Source organism: Protopterus annectens, chromosome 8.part0 (genome assembly GCF_019279795.1).
Source record: "Protopterus annectens isolate FY-2018-M chromosome 8.part0, PAN1.0, whole genome shotgun sequence".
Taxonomy (NCBI): domain Eukaryota; kingdom Metazoa; phylum Chordata; order Ceratodontiformes; family Protopteridae; genus Protopterus; species Protopterus annectens.
Window position 1 is genome coordinate 229,803,492 of NC_056741.1, and position 12,206 is coordinate 229,815,697.

The window sequence follows — 12,206 nt, forward strand, 5'->3', positions numbered from 1 at the left end:
TATCGTTAAAAGGATGTTGTGTAACTTTTTTTCTGACTATGGAAACTCAACTTTATCAGAAGGGAATATAAAGCAACCGACTTGCACATTTTGAATATTTATGAACTTTCTTGATATAAACAAAAGCAAACACAAAAAAAGAAATCCCACTTCCCTTTGAAATCTGTTTATGTATGTGTGTGATTGAGAAGTCATCAAGCTTTTATCTTGTTGACCAGAAAAAAAGACAATACAGCTGATAGAAGATCAGCTTGTTACATGTACCAGTTTTTTTCTATACATGGTGTGTGTACAGATAGTGTTATCTTAGCGATGGTATATATAATTTTGTTTAATGATCAGCTGGTGACAGATGAGTTAAGCACAATCACTCACCATTCAATAGTTTACATTTTTGAGGTGTATGTATATATATATATATATATATATATATATATATATATATATAGAGAGAGAGAGAGAGAGACAGAGCGAGGGAGAAGTTTGTGTGTGAAATACCCTTGTTAACATATAGCGGTGGGTAGAAATACTCAGGCTTGAATCCTATATGTTGGATGCAGGTGGCAAGGACATGAATTCCCTACCCACCACTATTTTTAAAACAATTGCAGATTTTTGCCTCATATTTGTTCTGTTTGTCATAAAATCTGTGGTTTCTGTATCTTCATATTTCATTGCAAAGGAATGTAGTGAAGTGGTGCACTGGTAGCATTGTTGCCTAACAGTTACAGGTTCTGTGGCTTGATTCTTAGCTGGGGTGCCATCTGTGTGGAGTCTGCATGTCCTCCCATCCCTTACAAAGATGTGTTTCTCCCTGCTCTGCTGAAATTTGGCTTTGTTTTGTTCCAAGTCAGATTAGCTTCCTGGTTAACAAATAAACAGGCATTTGAATTTCAGATGTCATATTCTTCAGAAAGTACATGGTAAAACAAAACCTTTTATTCTAGCAATTTTCTAAGTTTATAACATGGATATTTGAAATTTGCCCATATTTTTGAGACTGTATTCCCCCATTATTGGCCTTGTCCATGTATTTTGTGCTAAGGTTGAGAGCTGTGGTGAGAACTGAATTCATTGAATATGTTTGGCAGCTGTATTCCCACATTATTGGCTATTTTCAGGAGTTTTTTGGTAAGAGGTTGACAGCTATGGTGAGAACTGAATTCACTAAATAGTAGCCATTTAAGTTTGTCTTCCTCTGTTTCAGCTGATTTGGCATAGTGGTATGTTTCTCTGATTGTTTTGCACAGGGTCCCCTGGGTTCAAGACGTGGCAGTGAAATGTATGGTGGTAACACAGCATTTTATTCTAGCAACTTTCCAACATTATACAAGCAATGTTTAAAATGTGTCCCTGGTTTTTGGACTTTTGTCCCCCCCCAATAAATTTTGGCTTTTTCCAGATATCTTGTGCTGCAAAGTTCAGAGATACAGCTGAGTGTCAAGTAGATTTTACAAGGAGCTGAGAGCTGCAGGGGAACAAAAGTTTAGTGCTGCTTATGCAAAGTCTGTTTGCATTGTTAATAGCACAACAGGTAATGTACTTGTGTTTGATGCAGAAGGCTGTGGGTTCTACTCCCACAGTAGGTAGATGCATTGCTGATACTGTGTTATGTTGTAAAGGGGGTGGATGCTACAGTCCTTTTTAGCAAAGATACCTAGTAATTATGAAGCTGTTATCAGTTTGCTATCCATTCCCTATTGCTGTATTACTAGCTTATCATGTTTTAATGCATGCAACATAGGCAATTTATTCTTCAAGGGCAGCAGGCACTTTATTTGTAGATGAAACAATGACATATAAAGTTGTGTGCTAGCAGAAACCTCTTTATTAGTTACAGATTTCTTTAATGTGGATTTTACTACTTCAGAGATTGTGCATATTTACTGACTCTGGTGGACTATAGAAGGCTGGGTAGACGTTTTATGATGGAAATATTCTGAATTGGACTGTTTTTGTCATTGGTGCATGCATTTTGTTTCATTGTTTACTGGAAAAATGTTCAAAACAATAAATTTAAAATTCCCTCTAACAACTGTACTGTATTGTACAAGGAATATAATGCAATATAGTCAGAAAGGTGTATCAAAGAGCATGTGTATGTTTCATGTTCAAGGGGCCTATGATTTTGAAAACAGCCCAGAGTTAATCTTTATTTGCCACTGGCAAAATGTATTTTCTTTGAATGTGGGTTTCAATGCTGTTTCAATGCATGTGAGTTTCAAGGGCAGAGAAGTTTTAATGCTAGTCTATTTTCATTGTGAGACTGCATTGCTTTGTTTAACAGATCCATTAGGGTTTGTGTGTAAAATGCAAAATAAAACTTTCAAATGAAATCTAAATCATGGCAGAAGTAAAGCAGTATGCACATTAGTGTTTATGGTAAATGGGGCAAAATAACCAAGGAATGGGACGTTGGAATGGCTGCAGGGGGGAGGCTCCATTCGACCATGATTTTGTGAGGGGAGGAAGGGTAGCAAACTCAGGCAGCCCCGGTTGAACTATGCCTCTCAGTTGTCCATATTTTTGCAGAATGAATAGATATTTACTTCTTATTTTTGGTTTGTTTCTCATAAAATTTGTAGTTTTCTAGCAAATCATTTAGGAATGAAGTCACTAAATGACAGACATTGAGTTTCAGGCATCATAACCTTCAGAAAAATGCATGCTAATGCAAGACCTGTTATTCTATCAACTGTCTTAAGTTTATACAAGAGCAATTTTTAGTAGTGTTTCTGTGTTTGTATGTTCCTCCAATAAATTTGGCCTTGTCCAGATTTCCTGCATTAAGAGGTTGAGAGGTACATGCAAATCGCTTTGTAGAATTAGGAATATCCAGACCTCTCAATTGTCCCCAGTTTTGGCTCAAAATTTTACTCTCCCCTAATAATCCCTCCTCAAAATGACAATTTTGGAAGAAAATGTGGAGGGTTTACAATTATATATAACTGTAATGATCAGAGTTATAGATTACTTTTATTTCAGAAATGCATGTAGATACTCTTATTTGTTAGCTGCTCAAGTTAACAGTGTTAATATTAAAAAGGTGTCCCTTTTTTGACAGGTTCCCAGCTGTATTGTGTGGCAACTTTATATTTTTGCATCACATTTTTGGTCTGTTTTTCATAAAATTGTGTTTTTTCTGGCAAATTAGTGGCAAGTCATTAAAGATTGAAGTTAGAAAATAATGGCAGACATTTGAGTTTCAGATTTTATACCCTTCAGAAAATTTGTACTAATGCAAGATCTGCTACTGTTCCATTATTTAAGTTAATAAGAGCAATATTTAAAAATTGTCCTTATTTTTGGGCCTGTGTCCAACTTCTAGTTCTATGTATGGCTTTGTCCAGATTTCTTGCTCTGAAGTTGAGAGGTATGAGTGTCAGAGCCATCACTGTCAGCCAGAGACATTTCAAATTATGACATACTTGTTGCACTTGCACCCCAATCCCCATTGTAGTGGCTCTGGATGTGTCCGAGGAAGGCAAGGAGCAGTTATGCAGTGCAAGTGTGCAGAGTATTCCCCCATCCAAGGTAGACCACAAGTACGACCGTGGCTTTTCATCTGTCCTTGATTTTGCAGAATGTTCTGGTTTTCTGTCAGATTTTTATACTGTTGATTTATGCTTCTTATTATTCAGGAAATGCATGCTGTCACAGTGCCCTGTTCTGCTTAACTAGCAATGATTTAATGAGCATTAGGTAAGCTTGTCGGAGATTGTAAGATGCAAGTAAGCTTTAATAAGCATACTGTTAAAGAATTACCAGCATTGAAAGCATTTTCGTTGTTGTCATGCAGAGAATATTTACATAACTAGATAACGTATAAGCCTTGGCTATTGAATGCATATGACAGTATTTGTAATAAAAGGACAGGATTACAGTATTTTCAGAAGCTCATTACATTTGTTGGAGACTTTCAGTCATCTTTTGTTGGAGATTTGCAGTCATCTTTGCAGGCTTACCCGTAAAATAAACAGAATGCCAGTCTATCATGTGTGGTCCATAACTTGTGCAGGAATCCTTTAAGCAATTTATCTTGAGCTTGTTTCTTGTTTGCTGTTCATTTTTTACTTTGATCATGTCTTCCCCATGAAACAAGTAGATAGTTGTGTCAGGCAGCAGGTCTTTTTTGGATAAGAAACATTTTTACAAGTGGGGGTATCACAGAGATTGCTACTTTCAGCATGTTTCTTGGTAATTTTATAAAGATGAATATAAATTATAATTGGAACTGCAGTGCAAGGAGTAGTGGTTTGAGTTGAGTGCTGCTTGTTTTTTATACTTGATTTTGACTGGCATTCCAGTAATGTATTTAAAAAGTAATTTATTTTTCATGCCTCACAACCTGTTTCCATCTGGATATTAAGTAAGTTGTCATGTAGCCAATGCATTGAAATATTTTTTTCTTCTACACTTCATTTTGTCTTGATTGGACTCTCGTAATGACTGTTTGGCACCCAGGGCAGCCTATTTAATTAAAGTCCCAGTTGTTGTGGTTTTGAGCATAGCCCCACTCCATTCTAGTTGGCCACACCCCTTCCCATTGGCCCCACCCATTCAACTGTCTCCTGCAGCCCTCCTTTAATTTGAAGTCACCAGCCGCCATTGAGAATAGGGCAGATTAGGATTACCAATTTGAAGGGGTATTTCAGAGCTACACAGTTAAGGCTCCTACACATAGCAAAAGCAGAAAACTATAATTCAAAGTAGAAAGGGATGATGATGAAACAGAGGGGAAGCTCAAGAAACAAGGAGAGACTTGGATTTTGGATGCAGGCCTTTAAGGAGAATAACAATAATCATACAGAATATTATATCCATAAAGTAGCAGAAAGAATTCTATGAACTAAGCCAACATGGAACTGGAGAAAGGAGATTCTGCCAATAGGGATGACTGAAATTAGGGATACAGATAATAGGCAAGAGGATGGAATGTATTGGAAAAAAACTGGCAAAGGAACCAATGTATTGGGATAAAATTGCTAGAGATGGAAAGATTATAGAATGGGAAGACACCGTGAATTTATTTGGAGTGCAGGTTAGAGACTGCCTTCCCTATCAATGATTGATATCAGAGTATAGGCAAAGAGAAAGAAATAGGGAAGTCTAAATGAAAGACCAGCACTGGTAGAGACTTTAAAAGATTCTAGAACAGAGACAACCATTAAAAAAGGAATAATTAGTAGAGCATATAAAATATTGCATGATAACTATAAGAATCAATCAGAGGAGGTTAGAAATGATTGGGAAGAGAGACTGGATATGCAATTCACAAAAAAAAAAAAAAACCCACAATGGGAGGCTATATGTATGTCTCCCAAATATGCAACAAAATCTAGAAGACTTAGGATTTTTTCCTGAAAATATTTACATAGATATTTTTATACCCTAAGTAGACTCCAGTGAATTTTTCCTCACGCAGATAGCAAAGGGGAAGAGAGAGATACTTGGAGACATATTTTCTAGGAGTGGGGTGAGTTGATGGACTTTAAGGATTCCCTCTGGGATGCAATGTCGGAGATGTTGGGTGGGCAGATGAGGGAGATGATTTTTCTGAGCTGTGACACAGAATCAGAATTGCCTAAAGATGGTAAGGCCTTGTTATGTCTAATTATGGTGGCTGCCAAAAAAGGAATTACTAGAAAATGGAAATCGAAATCTAAACCAACTATACTGGAAGTAGTGAATATAGTAACTCAGATAAAACAACTGGAACTGAGATATTTAGAAAAGGGTAGGAGCAAACTACATAGGAAAAATGGGAATTGTGAGAACAATATATACAAGGGAGGAGTGAGGTTTAAAAGGTGGCAGGACATAAATGAGCTATGTGATGTTTGAATGAAAACAAGTGTGTAGATTATAAGTGATGTATAATGTTTATATCTGGGAATGTGTCATTATAGTTTGTGATGTAAAATGCTTGCAACTAGGATTGTGTTGGTGGCTTTGTTTACTAAAGATGTTTGTTGTTTTAAAAAAAGGCAGGAATTGAATAATTTATCTAATATTGTTTAGATTATATGATATATAGCAATATATGTGAAGGAAAATGTTTATGTTAATATAGTTTGATTACTTTTATATGAATGTAAATTTGCCTATGACACAAGTGATAATTCAATAAAGGTGTTTGAAAAAAAAAGAAATATTAGCACATGTGCTCACTATCAGACCACTTATAAAAGGCATAAATGTACAACTTTGAATACAAGACTTGCTTCAAAATCTGTCTGAAGGAAAAAAATCTTCCCAGCAAACTCATTTATGATTGGACATATTATAAAGTCAAGGAAACCAAAGATAAATGTGTAACTTCTGGAGGTTAAACTCTAGAATACAAAAGTATACCAGCAAGCCTGGAAATGCCAGCACAGCTAAAGGAAAACCTCAGGAAGAATCAGTTCAAGCATCATGACTTTAAGCTTTTCACCCAACTTAAAAATTTGAAAGCCTGTACTTATTTCTCTTTATTTGTCTCACAGTGGCATGTGATCTGCAACAAGCATAAATCTTTTTATTTTCTGGTAGTGCTAAATGTTTCTGACACTATAAATAACACCTGCAGTTTAAACATTACAGATAAGGTCCAGGTCCACTGTGACCCAGAATAGTATAAAGGTGTATACAAAATGAATGCATACATAGGTGCTGGAACCATAGGGCGAGGGTGGGGCCCACTTTTAACAGCTGCCCAATGTGCCCTAAAACTGCTGCCAGAGTAGCAATTACATAGAAACATTCGCACTGGAATTTCTGAGGCAAGTACGTGCTCAAGTAGCTGGAAAAGGATGATATGAGTAATAAATCATCTGTTTATAGCTACCCAATCTTGCAGTTTCCATGGAAACCCATATGCGGATGTTTCTGAGGATTACACATCAACTTGTTTCATCAAGAATTTTGGGTAGAGCCACAAATAACATGGGAGAGAAAGCTCAAAACCATGGACAATTTTTAAACAGTACTTATTCATTTAAACTTTTGATAGAATAGGTTTTGCATCAACATGCATTTTCTGAACAACAAAAGTGTGAAACTTTAATGTCTGGTATTAGTGGCTGACTGTAATCCCTTGCATACCTTTCAACTTTTGCTTAAGAATTTTGGAAAATGACAAATTGGGGGGGGGGTAGAATAAAAGGGCAGAATCAGGGACAAGTTTTAAATATTCCTCATAAACTTAGAAAGCTGCTAGAAAAACAAGTTTTGCATTAGCATGTATTTTCTGAAGGATGTGAAGTCTCAGACTTAAATGTTTCAGGTCTGAGTAGAATCCTCAGTGGTTTGCCTGAAAGCCAAAACGTTATGAACAACAGACCAAAACTACAAGGCAATAATCTGGACAGTCTGCAAAATTCCCAGCAGTTGAACAGTATGATCCTAAGTGATTTTCCAGAAAATCGAACATTTTACAAGGGACAGGGCAAAATATGAAGCTAAACCAGGGATGTTCTGCAAAATTCTAGACAGCTTATTTATTTGTTTACTGATTGCTATTTGTTTAACAGGTCAGTGAGCTGGTCTAACAACTCCTCAGCCACAACCCAGGAACAACAGCAGTAAAGACAATTTGCACAAGTACAATAATGCAGTACATTCATGTGCATATTATGTACAGTGAGAGGTATGCTCTATAATCCATTAATCCTTCCATCCATCCACAACTTTTGTTTGCCATTATTGCACATGGAGTCAAGGGTATCCCTTCCACATTGACAAGTATCTAGAGCTGTTCTTTCATAACACACACACACACACACACACACACACACACACACACACACACACACGCACGCACACACACACACACACACACACACACACACACACACACACACACACACACACACACACACACACACCTGTGTGTTTATTGCCTTTCGCCCACTAAGAACTATAATAGTCTTTCCTAACAGCCTGTTTTAGGCAGAATTTTCCACAGAGGTACATTTCACTGGAGCTAGACTAACTTCAAATGTAAGAATCATTTTGCTGTGTTTAATTCTTCATCCATTCTCTTACAGCCATTTTATGCTATTCTGGATCATTATTTGGGTAGGCAGAGATTTCCTGACAAGCTATGGGAATGAACCATAAAAATAGTTTAGATTCCTAGAGTCATAGATTTAGATATTCCAAGTTCAATAAATCTTTTTTTTTCTTTTAAGGTCAACAAATCTTATGACCATTCATTCACAGCTTGCCAGTGCCCTTTCTTAGGCAGTGCCTCCTTTTTCCAGGAAGGCCATATGATTAAAATTTCTGAATATCTATCCAATCACTGGTTTATGTTTTAAGTAAGCTAGTAAATTGCACTGCTTAACATATAGGAGACGTTTATTTCAACATTTTGAGAGGTGTCTGCTGGTGAAGACTTAGGTCCCTGATTCTAGTACTGGTAGAGATATTGGATCTGCAGAGAAAAGGGAAGTCCAAAAAACTGGTGCAGTAAGCAGGACAGATGTGTCATGGGGTGGCTTAATAACAATCTTCAGTTCGCAGACATCTGCTAACTTTGTTAGCCAGAGATTTTGGCTCTTCACTTGGAGATCAGGGAAGTAAATACCAAAAAGGAAATGTCCCAGCCTTGAGGAATACCACTTGTCACGTTCATACTTTCTGATGAGGTATCTGCAGCTCATACTGTGTGAGGTTTTGTCTTTCAGCTGGTTTGCTATACATCTCACCACACATAGGTTGATTTTTAAAGTTATTAGCTTTTGTATGATGCCAGCAAAGGAAATGGTGTGGAAGGTCTTCACTAGGTAAAGATACACCACGTGCACTGCATGGCTACCATCTATAGCTGCATTAACTCTCTTGAAAAATATATTATGTTAAATAGACAGTATCTACCCTTCACTGTTGGGGGTCAAGTCAAACAAGAGTCTTGATATCACATTTTTATGAGGTTAGATATAATACACCTTATGCTTTTGGAGATGAAACTTGTAAGGATGATAGGGCTTTAACCTCCTAGGTCAGTTGTTTGGCCACCCTTATGATGGGGCATCTCCATGGTAGTGTGTCACTCAGTAGAGACAAAGCCAGTAGCTAAACTTAAGATAAACAGGTGAGTAGTGTGTCTGCAAGGGCATATTTATCACTAGTACGAAACCAGGTACACTATATCTAGTAGTAAATAAAGATACAATCAAAATGTTTGTTCTATACCATAAATCTAGCAAAACCAAGCATCTTGCATATTTTTTTTAATCCAGCTATTACATTGTTATAAAATGCTTTGCGGAAAGTAACAAACCTTGTTGTTAAACTGTGATGTACTTAAATGGAACAGTCCCTGGCATTACTGGATATTTTGACTGTGTCTTTTAGTGAAATAAAACCCTAGAAAATTGACCATATGGGCCATTGCTGTCCACTGCTCCTCCCACATACACCCAGTGTTCCCCCTACTATCCCCCCATCCTGGCCTTGTCACATAATTTGGATTACTTCTTTCTTGTTTTTTTTAATACTTTGTTGTAAACTTCAGATTTTTCCTAAATTCACTCAATATATCCTAACTGTCCAGGACTATACCATACTAAATGAGGAGAAAATAATCAAATTAAGCTGGAGGTCTCATCACCCCAGAAGTCACTGGGTTCTAGTAGCTGTGAGTTGCATTTCAAAGCTTTTTTTATTTAACTTTTTGAGCCAAAGCTAGCCTGAACCAAAATCGCAGCTAAAGAATGAAATTCATTTTTACTTTTCATTCTCTTTCGGCATCCTTTCACCGCTCTCTAAATGGCCAAGACTGTAGTGCAATAACTTTGGAAGAAATAATAGAATTTAACTGACAGTTGTGAGGCTGTTTGGGATTCTAGATACTGTGAGGTACATTTCACAGCTTTTTTCCCAGCCTTTTGTTACAATTGCGGTCTGGTCATAAATCACAACTAACTAAATAAATTCAGTCTTATTTTTTCTTTCAGTGAAGAAATAAGTTGTGTCCAAGGCTTAATGATCAAAGTTGACAAAAAATAGTTACCAATGAACCGAGAAGATAAATGCTTGCAAAGACACATAAAATCATATCTAGAATAGCATTTGCCTCCCTGTCGGAAGAGAAACAATATAGTCACCTTCTAGGTATCCCTCTGATGTTAGGTTGGTATAAATGTGAATGAATATATGGCTTTAGTCACATATTTCATGTTGCTGCTGCCCCAAAATTAGCGATCTGTATATACTTCTGATAAAATGTAATTATGAGAAAAGAAACTATCACAGTCATGTTTTCCAGTCTGTTGTCATTACACAAGTGATGTTGTGTGCTTATCTGTAAGGTATGATTGTGTAAAAAGTTAAAGAAATAATGACCGCACTGTCACTGTCACAGTCAAAAGCCACAGTGATCATCTATACATACCTGAGGTTTAATTGTGAGTAAAATCAGAGAAACAAAGACGACACTTTCCTTTGTCTCAAAAATGTTATAATGACCTTCTCTGCACACCTCTGAGTTTTGATTGCAAGTAGAATTTAACAAATAATAATCTCGCTGTTGCCAGCCTTCACTATCCCCACACAGAAGCTATTGCAACCTTCTGTGCACATCTTTGAGCAGGGCCAGTTGTAGAACAGGTGGGTCCATGGCAGAAGCTCTCAATAAGCCTGTATCAAATTTTACTTCTACAACCAGAGTTGTGGGCGTTGCCAGGTTCTAGATGTTATGTGATATATTTTATATCTTATTTTTGAAAGACAATCACTTGTAGTATATGGATCACTATGATTATATTCTGAATTTGGGAAAAAGACATGCCTGTTAATCACATTCTGACATAGAAAATGTTCTTAACAAGCTTTTATTAAATACATCTTAATACTGTTAAACTCTCGTTACACACTAAAGCATTAACAGCAATCTGCAGTCTCTACAAAAGAGGAATGGGAAGCTGTTAAACACTTTCATTTGGTGTCAGAATGAGTGTTTAACAGTTTAAATGATGTTTAACAGCTTCCCCCCACTCTTCTCTGGTTGTTTCTCTCTGTATGGTGGGGCAAGTGTGTTGCAGCGCTACTTTTTTCTCTAACATTTGAATATAAGTTTACTGGATCACATGCCATACATGTGCAACATTAGCTTCATTTGTATATTTATATTTAATTTTTGTGCTGACATTCCATATATAACTCATATTTATACTATATATATTTTGTGTCACAGGTATGTTTCTACTATGGCAGTAACCAGCTAAAATCTGTTCTTTAAGATTACTAAGTGCTCCTTTTGCCTCCCCACTGTCCAGCCTTCATCAGCTTCCGGCACCCATGAATGCATGAGATAAAGTATGGAGAGGTGTGACTGACATACTTGGCAAACATTTGACCAAGTCTGCTGCCAACACATGAAGGACATATTCAGTGCTACCAAACAAAATATCTTATTAAACAGGAGTGCAGACAGGGTTCTTTATCAGCATTAAAAGGCCAGTCTGGCAATTGGTACAGAAGGCAAGGGAGTTAGCTGTACTTCCTGTTGTACAGATTCCGTTTGTCTTCATTTGCCTACTGTGTGACCTTAAGCAAATCACTTAATCAGATGGTGCATGGGAGTACCTGGGAATTTGGGTTAGGCTCCTCAGTGGTCCCCTGAACAACAAGCGTAGTAGCTAACTATGACCCCAGGATCTATGCCACAGAGGCAACAACTGGCAAATCCAAAAATGACTGTATTAAAACTAAAATTATTTTAAGTAAAAGCAGCATAAAAAAGAAAGAAACAGAGTGAAGCACTAGTCGCAAAATGTGACCACAGATGTCACCCAAGATTAGTTATGTTAGGTGCATCTCAAATATCAGAGATATTTTAGACCTTTTCTGTAGATATAACAGTTGACGAGAATTTTTTTTTCTGAACACCAGATTATTTTAATTTCAATTGCCTGTGAGACCTATTGACAATCATTTGAACCAGTTCACTTTGAATAACATGGCTGCCCCTGAACCCTTAAATTCTCAGCTGATTTCCTAAAATATTCACAAATCTCAACTGACTCCTAAAATGATGTAACTTAACTGCATATAAGGAAAAGCAATGTGAGTAAATACGAATGCAGTCAATCGCTCTGAAATACACTGATTTTTCTTCATAACAGAGTGACTATTATGTGACTCAGATGCCTATAGACTATTGCATAATTAAGCAAGGTTATGCCAGCAACATGGTCATGCTTTCAAACTGAGCCTTT